Source organism: Homalodisca vitripennis, unplaced genomic scaffold, assembly GCF_021130785.1.
Source record: "Homalodisca vitripennis isolate AUS2020 unplaced genomic scaffold, UT_GWSS_2.1 ScUCBcl_914;HRSCAF=3862, whole genome shotgun sequence".
Taxonomy (NCBI): Eukaryota; Metazoa; Arthropoda; class Insecta; order Hemiptera; family Cicadellidae; genus Homalodisca; species Homalodisca vitripennis.
Genome location: NW_025777075.1, coordinates 115,294 through 131,820, shown reverse-complemented (window position 1 = coordinate 131,820; position 16,527 = coordinate 115,294).

The following is a 16,527-nucleotide window of genomic DNA, read 5'->3' as shown; positions in this document are numbered from 1 at the left end:
AGAATAAAAACGCTTGACACCAATACGCTTTTTTTAAATGTTTTAAGCTCCTCATTTGACCAGTATTAGGCGAATGTAACTAATACCATCAAAGATTCTAATAATATAACTATACAAAATCAACATTCCACTATTTATAGCAAGGTGTATGAGGTTGAGTAAATGAGATGTCTTGATGGCCCTAGCTCCATTTATGTAATAAAACGATTTTTCAATCATTGCATGTTCTCTAATGTAATGACAGTTCAAAGCAATATCTTAGTAGTTTCACACAATAAACTCTACTTTTCACGTAAATTATGTGAGTATCTTCTGTTTAACACTATTATGTGGTTATTTATAAATTATATGAGGCCCAAAATTAGAGATTGCTGCTTGTCGTAATACATTGTGGTTCAAAGTAAAGAATGCAGCTATTGCAATAATTAATTATGACAGAAATCATTCAAATACTTTTTAAAATTATACTCATTATTTACCACTGTCTCAAAAACATAAATATAGGAGTGACTTGTACCCCTTGCAGAGAGAGACCGACACCGTCTCCATTAATACATTGATTTATATTTAGAGCTTATAACATACCTGACAGTAATAATGAAAAAAAAATATTTAACTCGTTACTTATTCATCTCTAAAATGGCAGATTTCAAAATAATGTGCGTATGCCAAAGAAAAATTCAACGTACATAACGAGAAAAGTTTGACTCAGCCCATTCAGGTCTGCTGAAAAGTGCTGGAGATGGCTAGGTAACTTTTAATGGTCCAACTTATAAAATGAAATAGGGCTTACAAATCACCATATGCACACCTATGACAATGCTTCGCTTCAAACGGAATTTCTGTCAAGAAAAGATAGATAATCTTAAATGTTGCACTAAAGAGATATTTAAATTAAATATCTACCAATTCAAATTGGCAGGGGTTAGAACCTGAGAAAATGGTTGGGGCAGAGTTCAGTTTGTATAAACTATTGTGAATCATGGGAAATTTCCCTTAAAAACAAAAGCTTTTTCTTTAATATTACCAAATGGCATCTGTTGAAAATGTTTAAAGTCAAACAACAAAAACACCGGTATAGTTATAAATAATGTACTAGACACGGTACTAGCAATTTCGTACGTAATTTTAATTCTAACGGTACTACTTTTATTAGTATCCGTCAAGGCATAAGTGAGCATGACCACTTTAAAGGCACGCTTGCACAAGCTGTGAACCGCAAACATTTTGTATTTTGATAGGTATCAGCTGTTTTACATTGGTTATTAAAATTTGTAAAGATACAAACTATTTTTAAATTGTTATATCGATAACAACGGTATTTATTTCAACGGAATCTGTCAGTGCATAAACGAACTTGACCACTTTAAAGATACTCTTCCAGAAGCCAGAAGCAACAAACAACTAATAACTCTCAACTATGATATGTTTGGCGCTTCCGGCTGTTGAATATAAGTCCCTCGTAATTTAAACTATACTTGAATATGATTTGCTTCTATAATTTTCATTTGCCACTTTTTAAATACTAAGACCATCTAGTTAGTCTAATTACTATGAATGGAATAAGTTAAATTTAAGACTTTGTATCTCTGTGCAGGATGTTGAAATGGTCTAAATTGTATTTCAGGTCATCGAAAAAACAAATAATGTTATAGGAAATGTGCTTAGAAATAGTTAGTTCTCTGCTTGTATGTGTGTTTTTAGATAATATTGTTTATTCCTGAATAGCTTCTAGATAGACAGAGTTCAAAATCTAATACACTATATAAAACTAAAAGATCTTCCAAACCCTACAACTCAAACTATCTGACATATTCAAGATCGTAGCAAAAGAGCTGTGGTAGAGAGAGGTAAAATATCTAATGCCAGATAAACTAGCAGGGTTATACATCTTATGGCAACTAACTATAAATATTGCGTGGTGCACTGGAAAATTGTTTCAATAATGCATAAGTTTCATATTTTGAATTTATTACACCATACCTTTATTTATTTGTTCAGTAATACATTTTGATTCGTTCAAGTAGTGTAACATTTATTTTAATTTAGGAACATTACTGTAATAAGAAAATTACTTCTCGAGATAAGGCCTCTATCAGGATTGTCTCCAACAGCAAACATAAATTATTGCAGAAATGACACAGCTGACAATCTCTCAGCAAGCGTGACACACAAAGTTTGCCTGGAGTTGCTCTGGCAAACACAAATACAGCGAAAGGGAGGGTTAATTTGTAATTAGTGGGAGGACTGCAACTTAGAAGTTGGGTCCTGAATACCTCTTTCTAGCCACTGCTGAAATAAAGTGTCCACAACGTATTCTAAATTAATTATTTGCTCGGTTACCAGATTTCGATTTTTCATCAAATGTGTAATGATCATGTATTTTTGCACGTCTAAAAATGACATTTTTTCTTCTTATGCACAAAACCAAAAAAACTCAAAGAATATATACATATCTAGAAGGGCTTTGTCTGACGGTTGAGATTTTGCTTAAATCTAGACTATTAGTCTAAGAAATCAAACAAATGTTTTAGCTTTATGGCTAAAACCTATCATAGAGCATCTTGTTAAAACAATAAGCTTCAAAGTCTGTGTCAGCAAGATACAGCTGGACTCATATTCAGTTAATGTTTCAGTGTCGGGTTCAGAGTTTCTTTTCATGGCTATGATCGATTTCAGGGATACGTTTAAAAAAGGAATGGCTATAACGCTATGGCATGATGATTAAGTAGAAATCGGTATTAGGAGGAGGGCACCTCAACCTTTAACGCATATATTTACTCTCGAATATAATAAGATTGATTTATCACGGTATCAGCAGTTATGTCACGAAGCCGTCTTCACTGTATCGTGTACATTCTTCAATCTTACAGGGTGGGCCTTAGCTAGTATATTTATTTATTCATTTTGTTTACTACTATGAATAATACTTGTGCGAGTTATATAGATCAATTTAAATCAAGATTTATTACAAGGTTTCTTGCATTAAAGTTAAAAATATATTTCTAAAGGATGGAATTTGAAACACGCCCCTAGTTGCTATGATTACGTTTTATTAAGTTGCGGATTTGTATAGAAAAACAATCTAATTTGATTTATGATAAAAAATAAAATACGATTTGTATCCATGCCACAATATAACAACAACAATCATATCCTTATATTAAGTAGATCGTACTGGTATTAATTATTGTTAAAGAACTTCACCCCAAAGAATTCTAGTTTTCTCTTGGTTATGTTTAACCTTCATCGTACAGTGAGAACAATGTTAGAATTTATCTTAGACTCTGTGTAATCAGATGTACAGTTTAACTTTGGTCTGTAAGCCTAACTTAAGGTCGCGCGATCTTGTCTTTATATCTTTTGAACAGAACCGCATTTACTTTTATGTTATTTAGAAATTATGTCTCAATTCTATGATAATACTGTATGTGTTATACATTTTATTTATTGGTGTTTCAAAATTACGGGGTTTAAAATGTAAATTGCATAACAGGCCATTGAGATTTGTTGTCCCTTAGTTAATTATTATGTGTTTTTTCTACCACGTGTGAAAATAGCACGTGTTTCACTGTCAGTATTGTTATTGATAACAGCCCACTACGTTATGTACCACCCGCAGTCAGAGACTACTCGTCACCCATTCCATTAGCCCCATTAATGTCTGTGACCCTTGTCTGGTCGTAGCCATTAAACAATAAATATATGAGGAGTTGAGTGCATTTTAGAGTACACAAGGATATTTTAAAACGTTTTATAATCTTTAATAGAAGCCAAATAAAAATGTGTTTTATTGTTTACTTGTCGTATTGTGCTAAGTACCGAAAAAACAATTAGTAAGTCTTTACAAAAAGAGGCATTGAGAAACTTCAAAATTCCACAACTTTATTCGAATTAAAAATCTTTTTCTAAATTTAAATCATTGTAAGATCATTTTCGGATCTCATTCATCTTCTCAGCAATTAGCCAACAAGGTTAATCCTCATCTGTTGTCCAGATGGCACAGGTTCAAATTGGTCGCTTCTGTTCCGTTTTAATTAATCGCTAAAATATTTTATATATATATATATATATATATATATATATATATATATAATGTATTCCTTATTAAAATAATTAAATGTGAAAAATATTGCTAGTAGAATTTTCCAATGATAATCTAGTAATAGTAGTCAAAGTTTTAACAAATACATATAAATCCGTAGTAAAATTAATATACAAGCCTAGAGAAAAATTCCCCAGAGAAATTTAGGATTTATTGAATATTTGCTGGTAGTTACTGAATGAATATATAGTGGTATAACAATTATAGTCACATTTATACATTGTAATTTGCCCTTTAGTTTATTTTCAGGTAACATAATTGACTTGTCACATAAAAATTATTCATCGGAAAAAGAAACATTTCATCGTGAAACAACTTTTTCAGTATTCATACTATTCTGTTCTACACTTTTTGGTCTTTCTGAAACTCAAATTTTATAAACCACCTATTCGAAGATGTGAGATTGAAGATGGAGATTCTCTTATGGTAAGTAGATATATTTTTAGGAATGAGCAAGGACTAAAATTAGTCGGAATAGGGGCCTATAAAGATACATGGTAAAAATATAAAACCAATACTAGGCAATATTCTAAGCGAAGTAACTGAAGACCAAGGAAGCCAGACATAGCGAGATACGGCTTTATATAAATTGTATTGTTTTCATAAATATAAGTCTAAAAAAACTAATCTTAGATCATGATGCTATTCATGCCATCGAAAAAATAGTTGGAAATTAGCATATATTAAATCTGTATTATCTGAAAAAGGATGCTATCATCACGTAACACTTTTACAACTGTCTCCTTTATTTTCTCATTATTAATGATAAATAAATCATCAAATCAAATAATTGTAATATCATGTGTAGAGAACAAACTTTTACATTATTTTTATCAAATTTAACGTCATGAGTACCCGTTTCTTATCATACCTATTTTCGTTTATACACCACGAAGGAAAATTTTTATTTACAAGAAAGTTACAAAATAGATATAAAAATCCAAATGTTAGCCCCTTTATTATAATAAACAGTATTTTAATTTTTTTTTTTATGTTCCTTTCGTCAGCAAGCCGAAAAAACTTTTGCTTACGCTTTTAGATGTTAAGACATCACTGTCAAATAAGTAATAAAATCAGTCATTAAAATGTCTCGGAGCTAGACGTCATTATAATGTAAAACACAAACTCGTACACATACACGAACTCGTACATGGACTTTAAATTAAAATATTTTTTATACACTATAATCACGTTTGGTAGGCGTGCTGTTGCGACTCTGATTTCATAGCTACGAGACTGTAACATCAGGATTGTGATGAAGTACCTGTTATCATTGTTGTTATCAGCTGTACAGGGATCAACTAATCAAGAGATGTATTACTTCCCCCTATTAATCCATTGAACATGGAGTGAATTTGAAGTTAAACTTTTCATAAAAATAATAAAATGCAGGTATCAGCGAAAACAATTTATAAAAACAGTTTATTAGTAGACTAAGCTTTTTGCTTTACTTGAAATAGAAACAAAAAATTAAAACAATAACAAAAAGTGTACTGCCAACATTGAAAAACACTAGCAAAAAATGTATGACCGGAAACATTAGACTTAACAATCACAGAAGAGGGAGGTGAGAGAGGGGAGCAGTGCCAGTGTCAGTCCAGTGCCTGTAGGGTTGATCAAGGGTCAGGTCAGTGATAATGACTGCTGCACTGCTGCACCAGTTATGGAATAGTGGTATTAGGGGTTTGCCGTACGATTGGCTCTCGTCGTATCTTAAAGATAGAGAACAATGCGTACGGATTGCGAATGCTCTGTCTAATAGGGTCAAAATGCCCTATGGTGTCCCTCAGGGATCAATATTAGGGCCAGTTCTCTTTCTTATTTATGTCAACAAGTTGAATACATCAATCCAGAATGGAAAGGTGATTCAATATGCTGATGACACGACTCTCTGTATTAAATCAAAATATAAAACTGATCTTGAAGTGAAATCATTTATCGATTTAAATTCATGCATCGAACATTTCTCAAGACTCAATCTGAAAACAAACAGCTCAAAATCAAACTCAATAAATTTTTGCCTTCGGCATCGACAAGAACAGGAGTATCGTCCCGCAGTAATGATGGACGATGTTCTCTTGGAAGAGGCCGAATCCGTTAAGTTCCTTGGAATGTACCTTGATCGAGGACTGACATGGAACTTTCACATTGACAGCATCTGCTCCAAGGTTGCTTCTGGCATTTATGTTTTGCGTAACCTTGCAAAATTCTGTTCTATTGATGTATTAAAAACTGCCTACTTTGGCCTGATACATCCATATTTGTCTTACGGTTTGAGATTGTGGGGCAGCTGTTCTAAATACAAATTCTAAAGAGTATTTAGAGCTCAAAAGAAAGCTATCAGAATTATTTACAAATTGAATTTCAGAGAGTCGTACAAAGATGCCTTCAGAGAGCTTGGATTGTTAACTTTACCCTGTCTCTATATTCTCGACGTCGTTCTATACTGTCGACTTAAATGCGAGTTGATCCAAGGCAGTGACGTCCACCAATACGAGACAAGAGGCAGGCAGGGACAACTTTCGGATTGTTCAACATAGATCGAGTGCATTTGAACACTTGCCGTCCCAAGTTGGTGTGAAACTGATAAACAAGCTGCCTGAGGGAATAAAACATCTCATTGATTCTAAACTATTCAAATCTCGATTAAAACACCTCCTGGTGTCAAAGGCGTTTTACTCCGTTGAAGAGTTCATGTTGAGTTGCTGGGATGAAAATTATTGAAAACTATTAAAAAAAAGAATAAAAATAAACCCCCTGTTCTGTTATACAATTAAATAGCGATAACTGCAATGGAACTGTATCTTATTATGAATGTACTTGACGCATGCATGCAATGTAAAAATTGTTGACGCAATAAAGATGATGATGATGATGATGAATGACCTTGGCCTCTGAAATGCCTAATTGCAATAGCCACTGACTGATTGGTATTTTCAACTGATAAAGAATGTGCATTGAATAAATCATTAAAATACCGAGAAATATTCCTGAACAACATGTGTCACAGTAAAAAAATATTTGTTAGTAGAAAAGGATCTCAGCAGTTATACTTTGGCTATGCCTATATTTTTTGCATACCGAGTGTTATGAGAATGGAAAATGATAGAAAATATACTGTGGAAATCCGAATAATTTATGTGAATTAAAAAAGATTTTATAACAGTTGGCAAGCGGTGAGAACTAATATTTCTTTGAATAGAGTGTCAGTAAGGTAGCGAAGACTTTTTAGAAAACCAATTTTTGCAATCTTTTTTACTTACCAACAAGGAATTGAGAATCGTACGACTCGCTCAACGCCAAGCAATATTTCTAAGTGAAAGCAAAGACTAAATATAACCATAATATTCTAGTTTCAACTCTTTTTCATTAAGGACCGAGTTGCCGTAAAGCAAGTAAGAATCGTCGCAATTTCTTTATATAATGCTAAACTATCACAAGATGAACAGGACAGTTTTATTTTAGATAGTACATTCCGTATTTTACCCTGTTAATTGAAATCGTTAGTACTTTGATAGTGAACACAAGGCCAGTAATTTAGATCTGAATTCGATTTTTATTTGACTATTATAGTATTTTGCAAAAATTTTACTCATGGAAAGATTTAATCTACACTTTCACCAGAACTGAAGATCAGCTTTAATACAAAAGAGCAAACTGTGCGTAGCCGTGTTATCAAATAATACTCGGCTCACAAAGAGAATCGATCTCAGCTGAGCAGTCAATCTCTCTTCACAACCACTTTGATACAATGTCCAATATTGAGCAAGATAAAACATACTCGTTTACTACTGCATAAATTATATTAGGCTTTTAATGACAAAAATTCTAATTTCTTATTTTATTTATCGTTAAAATTATTTAATTGTGTATTACATATTTCAAACTAGTATCATATATCTGCCTCGTGGTAGTACACTCTAATAACGTTATGTTCTGTTTTAAGATATCTTTTCAAATGGATAAATAATACCTCTAACTACAAATAAATTGCAACTAATTTTTACTAATTTTATTGTAAAAAAATGAAGACGATGTTAACACATTTAAATTTGCACCTCTGTTTCTTCATCAACAGCCCAACATTTACTGCTCTCTTATTTCTTGTTCCGTGCATGCCAAATGAAAGGTTATTAAATGGGTAAAAAACAAAAAAGAAAAGTTATTTACTTAATTAAATAGTATTATGGAACCAAACCATTCTTTATTGAACTTGAAATTCTTGAGAATAAAAAACGACGTGATTAACGTTCAGTAATATTGAATTAAGAATATTAGTCATGTTTATTGTAAAGGAGTGTTGTCTTGAAAGATAAAGAAAGAACGATATTAACATTCATTATTAGTGAATTATGGGTCTGACCATACTTTATCGTTTCTGAAATAATAAAAAATAAATAGAACAGTTAAATACTATGTTTTGACTTTATACACAAGGAAATTTTTCGTGAAGAAGAAGTGTGTTTCATTGTATAATTCACATTAAAATATACATATTACCAAAGTAAATCAGTTTTAACGGGAACCAGCAATTTTATTTTTTGTTTTCCTACATTAATTTTTAAGTTATGAGTGTACATAGTTTTTAATAAATTAGGTTTTGTTTTACTGGATAGACGTGGTGTATATTGTGGTGTTTTCTTATTCACATAATATTTTCAGCATTGGATAAGAATACAGTATATGGTCGTGTTTTCAATTACAATACAATTGTTTTCATATTACTAGGTTTGCTCCAGGCCAATTTCTTGGACGTAAAAACTTTAAAAAGCTTATGAACAACAGGTACAGGTACAATTTTAAGACTTTCAAGAAACTAAAGTATGTTGTACTGTACTTACAAGATGCAACGATCTCTCTCTCAATCTTTCTGACACATATGTAAAGTGATATCTCTTATATACTCACGAATACTTATTGTGAACTTTTTGACAGTTGAATCGGATTTCCTCACTGATTGATAACTGATAACATAATATTACAAAAACTACTATTCAAATTAGAAACGTTGTAAAATTTTCAATAACAAATATAAAAATATTACAAGAGTTCCTAAGACGTCCTTTAAGTCGATGAGCTTTTGATTCAAATTGTGAGGTATATTTAGCATATATGGATTGACTTAAAAGGACTGAGTAGTGTTATGTCTTTTTAAATATTCTAACATGCAGTTCGCTTTTGGATTTCCCCTAAGACTTGTTCTGATGGTTGGTATTGTGAAAATGGAAATTTTTCGTTCGATTGGTTGTCATAATTTCAAACGTCTACGACATTATGACAGTAATTATACCAAAAGTCACATAGTTTTATTTTGTAAAAGAAAACTTTTCTTTTGCCAATAACAAGAGATGAAATGTTTAAGAAATTGCACTACAATGTCACGTTCTTATTAGATTTACTTCCCTGTTCACGAGAAGCTTTTATTATTTCCTTAGTCGACTTGAGGTAAGAATTTTAAATTTTAATCTAAATTGATGATATCACATGATCAGGTTTGTGACTGTTTGGTAAATATAACATAATACATTTATAAAGTGGTATATTTTCTGATTTGGTGATTAAAAATCGCTTACCCTATACGAAATTAAAGATTCAACGTTTATAGTAATCCTCTGCAACTGCAGAAATTGACTTCTGCCCTTGTAAATGGATTTCTTTGAATTTGATTCCGAAATCTTAATGAATAATTCATTCGTTCTTTCAAACAGATTTGTCTTACGACTGAACCCTTGTGATTATAATATAGTAGAGAAAATAAAAAGCTTCTACTTTAAATATGCTGGTCTTAGTTAATTTAAATAAGATACTAAAAGTTGCTAACAAACTTGCGAAACACACACGTTTATAAATGAATTGAAACCACTAAAAGTTAAACAAGCTTATTTACCAGTTGCCCAGCAGCAAATTTACTGGAGACCAAACAAATCATCAAAGTTTAATGAGGATGCACTGATGCGGATTAATAGCAGTCGCCTTTACACAGAGGCTAATCACCGTACCGTATGATAGCCGCTAACTGGAGGTTGGGTAGTAAGGGAATTCTGTAAATGTGGTCCAACATCTATTTTAGACTAATGCGCACGCTTAATGGGCTTAGTTAAACAAGGCAGTGATTATTATCAACACTTTTGGATATGTTTGTAAGTTACAAATAACCTTTCGGATAGTTAGGGTACATGGGTTACTATGTCCTGTGTAAAACCCTCAGTAAATCCCACGGAATAACATAAACCACCATCTGAATCGATGAATCTTATATAGAAACGAAGATTTATGCAATATTTTAAGCATAAAACATGGCCGTTCTTGGTATATCGTGCGGGCAAACATATTATATAAATGAAATTTTCCAGTTTCTGAAGTGACTTTGCTAACGATTAGCCAATAAATCACAAAGTTTTGTTTATTAACAGAAAAAAATATGGTTAATTACTCTCAAACCATATCTGACAAGTTGAGCATAGATTGCTCAGGTTTGTCAACAATCATTGCAAAATAACTCATTTACTGTTTGTCTCTTATTATTCTATTATTATAATTAGCTATAAATTCAATCTTCTAGCTTCAGCTAAGGAGAGTGCCAGTTGTCGAGCATTCTAATACGCTTTACGTTGTATATATGCTAGAGATAGTGCAAGTTCACATGCTGACTGTGACTGTAGCACTTTTATTCAGTACACCGACATTATACTGAATATAATGTCCCTTAATTATGTTTGATAATATCGTTGCACAGGTCAGTGGCTCATAAGAACGGTCAGAATGAGGCTCAAAAGGTGATTGGCCTTTCCTTGTATTTACAAAATAAAATCTTCTAAGAAAAGTTTTAATCAAAAATAAGACAGTGCTCAAGATATCTTGTTTTAATATAATTGTGCTATGGTGACAAATTATTTCCAAAAATAAAAGATAGAATTGTTAGGAAAATGTTAAATATCATAGTCTTGCGAATTAGCAATCTAAATATCCACAAATCTGTGTACAAGTCAGGGTTTAATGGTATGAGGAAAAATTCCTTTTAATTTCATTGAGTGAGCAAATATATAAAGTACATTTTCTTACGGTCTATATGTATTCAATCATAGAAAACATTTAGGTCGTTTTTTTCAGCAGATATTAAATATTATTACTATCGGCCGTACTGAAGCTGGAATCATCGTCTTAAAAATTGTCTCGAATATAGTTTTATCTTATTATTTTAGTTTATATAAATGAAATAAATTATGCCAAATTTCAATGCTTAGTTAGATACAACTAAGCTAGATGTGAAATTATTCCACACATCACCCACGTTTATAAGAACATTAAATTGATCCAGCCATATTTTATATACAGTTCTGGAACTTAGTATCGGATATGCACTTTATGGCAAGGTACTAAAAACGTTTATGATATGTAATATTCAACATTTAACTACACATAAGAATCGATTTTGTAGTGAAATTGAGGCTATCAGTCTAGGGTCTCAGTGTTTCCAGTGGCTGTGAGAGTGGACCTGATTTTGGTGTAGCGGATTATTGCTGTTAACAATAATCAGATTGAGCCCAACAATCCATATATATATATATATATATATATATATATCTTATATGGATATATATATATATATATCTTATATGGATATATATATATATATATATATATATATATATATATATATATATTATTTCTGCCATTTTATGGAAGTTTTAATTGGGCCACTACTTTTTTAATTCCACTTACCTTCACACTCATGCTCGTGTCTCCAGGGGTCACAGACTGTTAATAAAATATTCACAATATTATTTGTCATACTTCAAACATGCATTAAATACTGTTATTATCATAAGTTATATAATTTATCTTTAGAATAATTTTTTAAATTTTATGACCCTTTTTTAGTGTTGAGGTTTCAAACGAGATTTATCCTACTCACTCTACTAACTTTCTCCTACCATCCCGTCCCATAAGGAGATAGTCATGGATGTCCTCACTTAGCTGTTAATACGTGAAAACAAAAGAGAAGAGTTGTCTGGATATTTTAATGACACGCATTTTTTGTAGTATTATAACCAAATTCGTTTTTACGAAATAGTCCATTCAACAGCAAAATGATAGTTTGACGAAAAACTGGCTGTCTGTAATAAAGAAGCCAAATTGGTCGTTGATGGTTAATTTCAGCCAATCATGATAAAGCTCTGACCCTTTTAACTCGTGTGCACAAAAGAATGTTTAATATTAGCAGTTTTGTTTTAACATAAGATAACTGAAAACGATTCTCCACAGAGTGGCCGAAATATTTCAAGAATCTAATTATCTAAGCAATGTTTCGACACGTTATAAAACGCATTACACAACAGTTAACACAAATTACAATAATTATACACAGCAATTCACACAAAATACAATAATGATACACAATCATTCACACAAGGTACATTATTGATATACAACAGCTCACATAGGGTGCACCAATGATACACAACAATTTACACAGGGTCCACCAACAATACACAACAATTTACACGGGGTTCACCAATGATACCTAACAATTCACACAGAGTGCATCGTTCCTACCAACAATACCTGACGAATATCAATTCCTATAGGTGTCATAACATGAACGAAGGTGAAGCTCGCGGGTTTAAAAAAGACGCAAGTTTGTTTTCTTAACCGTATTAAAACAAATTTTAATACCGCATAATTAGCAAACCTGTATATATTAGTTACTAAAAAGAGAATAACAATTGTAGCATTTAAATTAGTTTACACATCAGTATGACATTCCTACAGTCAACTTCTGATTGTGACATAAAAGTGAGTAACTATTGTTTCTGTTATACCCAATTTTGAATATACCATATAAGACTTGTAGAAACAGAGTGTAACGCTGTTCTAAAGCTTAAAAGGTTAGCTATGTGGAAGTGGTGATTGTATTTATAGTCTTATCACACATTAAATAAAGTTATATAAATAAACAATATTGTTTATAATGCCCATCCCTTTCAGTACGTTTATTTATAAACTATATATAAAACTGTTTAAAACTCATTATACTTTTCTGCTTGCAGGTAATAATTACCCTTTTTTAACAGATATTTAGAGTTGGTATGATAATTATAATTGTTAATTATAATTATTTACCACAACAACCACAACAATTTACTACTAAATTAATTTTATATGTTTACTTCCACTTACTGCAAAAATAATTTAGTAATTTAGCTGAAATACTAATTTAAAATTCGAAACTACTAAAACCTCTTGTTTTGGGAAAGTGTGGAAATATTCAAGTTATTGTTTGAGATACCAAGTTCAATTAAATTACCATCCATTATTTTTAAATGTTTAAATATTATAGTAATGTGGCTGTCTTGTGCAAATACACATTACTATTCACTGATTTCACAAGTGAACAGCTTGTTTTCAGTGCAGCTTCAGAGACTTCGTGTTTATACAGATTTCTGTAGTTCTACTTTTTTCTTTCATTATGTCTAATCATTTTTTTTGCTTCGAAACAAGTTTAGCTTCTAACAACAGTGTAACAGCTTTACCTCTGTGTTAACACTTCTACAATCACTGTACAGTTGAGCGTCATAAGCGTTGAAGGTTGCTTCTATAACTCTTATGTAGTGCAATCTTTCATTAACACAAAAGGGGGATAGCAAAACGTAATAATCTTTAAAGCACCCAGTTTTCAAATAGATCTGAGGTGATATTTCAGATTTTTGAATAGTGCATAATGAACGTTTGAAGGCAGAGTTTTAGCGAAACCTATCGATCGTGGTGTTGGAAAATTCCATTTCTGTCTGTCTGTCCGCACGATATATCGAACTCAAATCGAAATATTGATTTCATATTCTACATGAAGATTTATGACGACGAACACTGAGTTAGATAATAGTAAATATCAGTTCATGGGGTTTGGCTGAACATTAGTGAACATTTTTACATTGGTCTTATGGGTAACCATGATGGCAACGAAAAATAATAAATACATATAATACAATAAACAGAGTAAATACATATGTAACAAACTCAATATACTCCATCACGGATTCATACATGTGCCATATTAACATATGTAGCCTAACTGACGAATCATAGGTTAGGTTACGATAAGCGGACCCGGTTTTTATATCGAAATTGGCAAACAATATTACTTAATCCTAACCATCGATATAATCAATCGATAATGATTAGTTATTTTGAACTATTAACTTAAATAATCTATATCAACAGCTGTAAACAGCTGTTTCACTGAACGATGGCAAATGTCCGGAAAAATCCTGTTTCCTTCACAATCCTTCCATCGTCAAAATTAACCTTCAAACAAAGAGCTGTAAACACTTTCAAATAATACACGTAGGGTAATATTTCAATTTTACATAAGTAATTTTAATTATTAAAAATGGCAGTCAATTTTAGAAAACTACAAGACATTGCTTTGAAAGATAATACATGCTTTTCGTGGCTTCAACATGTTGTACTCGTACTGAAAAACCCATTATGTGAAATTTGTGGGAAATAAACAACTGTAACTGTGAGAGGAGCAAATATGGTCGTCTTCAGTTTTTCCTAATTTTGGTTATAATAATTTTTAAATTCATATTTTAATTTAAAACATGATTGTTATCGAGGACTATAGATACTTTTATATCGATTGATAGTCTAGAATTTGAGATGCGAATATTAGGTATTGATAACTATATTCTTCGATATAAAAAACCGGGTCCGCTTATCGTACCCTACCCGAATCATACACCATTTTGTAGTGACTTGGTGTGTAGACTTTTATTATTTAAACAATGAAATGAAACTCAATTTAATATTTAAATGTTAATGTTATGTCGAGTAGACTTGCATGCCACTTCAATTCTATATAAATGAGTACTATTATGCTGAACTTTCGTTGAATCCTATTTTTATTATTGTCTGTATGTACCTATGTCTGTATACCTATCCGGAGGTCATCTCGAGAATGAAGTAAGCTAAATATTGTAGTTTTGCATGCAACCTCAGCGACGCCTGTTACGACACGTAGTGAGGCGTTCTTCTACCTTGTATTCTATAAAATAGGTCAAGTAGCTAAAATAGTTCAATAAAGGAAAAAGTGTATCTATTAAAGAAAAGCACTGTATTTACTGCAATTAGGGTTAATTTACGGAAGGGTGCAACTCAGACCTACGAATGATTTTGGAACACAAATTGCATTTCACCTGGCAATGAAACTGCAACTTCTTTGACCTACATTTTCGACTGCGCTGAAGATTAACTTGATACTGGTACAAAGGAGTCAACGGCGCGTAGCCGTATGGAATAACCTTTGGATCTCAAAGAGAAATCAATCCCGCCTGATCCTCTCTCCACAACCGCTTTGATACAGTTCAATACCGTGGGAGACAAAAGGCATTCTCACATGTAGCTGTCAGTACTTCCTATGGCAACCAAGGTTGGCTTATATTACACCTTTCTATATGAAAACCAAAAGTTACTCCACTTTGTTCTCATAAATTCCCATTTTAAATAAATATATAAATAAAGTTTCACTAGCCACAAATTTTAGTCTGTCTTGTTTCAGACACCTAGATACGCATACATTTTTACTATCGCGGGCAAAAGCCAAACTAAAATCCTGCACCGTAACTAGTTTACACAGCTATAGACCAATTTTACATGGTAAGCATCTCAGTTCTTCTTATCTAGGTATTTGTTTTCGCAGACAAGGCAAAAAAGGCACAGGTAATAGCATAAACCGGAAGTAGAATATGATGACCGGAAGTAATTGATTTTCGATGGAAGTAGAATTCCGAGGCAGAAATACGCATACATTTTCCTGATTGGGGCAAGGAAAGCTTAACTGTGGCATTTTAAACATACTTCAATTGAACTAGACATGCCCCCTCGGTATAAAAATATGAAATAAGAGCCAGCCATCATATCAATCAAATCTGATCCTCTTATCTATTAACGCCGAAATAATGTGTACCTGATATGTGTGTTCTCTTTATTCAGTATAACAGAGCTCCAACATATTACCTAATAATTAATTTGAATAAGAAGTTAAAGACAAGGATTTTTAAACTTGTTTACAAAACCACGGAAAACTGCTAGCTTTTTTCCTATTTTATAGTATACTCTTTTACCATTGTATTAGATATTTTAAATTAAGAAATGTTTCTTTATTTTGTTCTATAAGTGGTATACTTTATTTTTAGTTAATTTAATTTAATTATTTATTTAATATTCGTGTAAAAAACATTACTTTACGTGGAAAAAGCGTACACTTTTAAAGTTTTTCTTACAAAATAAAATAAAAAATTATTAACGCGTAGATTAAACCATTTAAAATTGGCGAGTGCAGTCGTGATGGACAGTCATTTATAATTCAGATTATTTTGTAAAATTAACTTACATCAACAGGTTTGAGGACGAATTACTGC